The 922-nt window shown below is 44.4% G+C and overlaps 1 non-coding gene across 1 annotated transcript; it reads left to right on the top strand.

Annotated features, from left to right (window-relative positions):
- Positions 1-566: 566 nt before the first annotated feature.
- Positions 567-640, top strand: TRNAT-AGU. The gene has a single exon. It is a non-coding gene; the product is annotated as a tRNA-Thr (tRNA).
- Positions 641-922: the final 282 nt, after the last annotated feature.

Here is a 922-nt window from a genome sequence, read left to right as displayed (position 1 = left end):
TGTTTTGAGAGATTGTTATTCTGGACTTTGTTCTTTCCCTTTGGGATATTATGGCCTTGTGTATTTTCCTATGATGGATTACATGTATTGAATTACTTATTGTGTTGAAGTCTCTTCTTAATAGCTCTTGTGTGGGTTTTCCAGATTCAGTATAAGGCAGATCCACATGTTCACGCAAGTGGCATGGAATGGGTGATAATGGGTGGTACTTGAGATACAGATAAGGATTCTCTGAAGGTTCTAAAACAATGGTTTGAAGGAAAAATGAGCAAGGGTGTGATAAACAGGCACAGCAGGGAAAGGACACAGAAACTGGGATTGGCACTTTCTCCCCATAAGAACATGACTGGATCAGACCACCATGTTTCCAATATGGATCACACAGATGCTTTGGGGCAAGAAGGCAACAGCCCTTTCGGGTTTATCCATGGCCATTTAGACAAGGTGGCCAAGTGGTTAAGGTGATGGACTGCTCGCCCATTGCGCCCTGCACACCTAGGTTTGAATCTCACCTTGACTAGAATGCTGATTTGGTTTTCTCCCCACCTGCTTTCTGACTGTATTCTGGAGGTGTGTGGCTCAGTGGTAGAGCATCTGCTTAGTAGGTAGAAGGTCCCAGGTTCAATCCCCGGCATCTCCAGTTAAAAGGATCAGATAGGAAGTGTGGGAAAGACCTCAGCATAAGACCCTGGAGAGCCGCTTCCAGTTTGAGAAGACAGTACTGACTTTGATGGACCAAGGGTCTGATTCAGTACCAGGCAGTTTCATGTGTTCATGTAATGTTCAGAGATATACTGCCTCTGACCCTGCAGGGTCTATTATTCACGATGGCTAAAGCTTCATCATCTGAGGATTTATCCATGAACTTTGCCATCTTTATCCCTCTCCTGAATCCTTTATGCCTAACAGCTGGTTAATTTCT

The sequence above is a fragment of the Gekko japonicus genome, unplaced genomic scaffold (genome assembly GCF_001447785.1).
Source record: "Gekko japonicus isolate JY-2015 unplaced genomic scaffold, Gekko_japonicus_V1.1 scaffold996, whole genome shotgun sequence".
Lineage (NCBI taxonomy): Eukaryota > Metazoa > Chordata > Lepidosauria > Squamata > Gekkonidae > Gekko > Gekko japonicus.
This window is presented reverse-complemented; position numbering and strand designations above follow the sequence as displayed.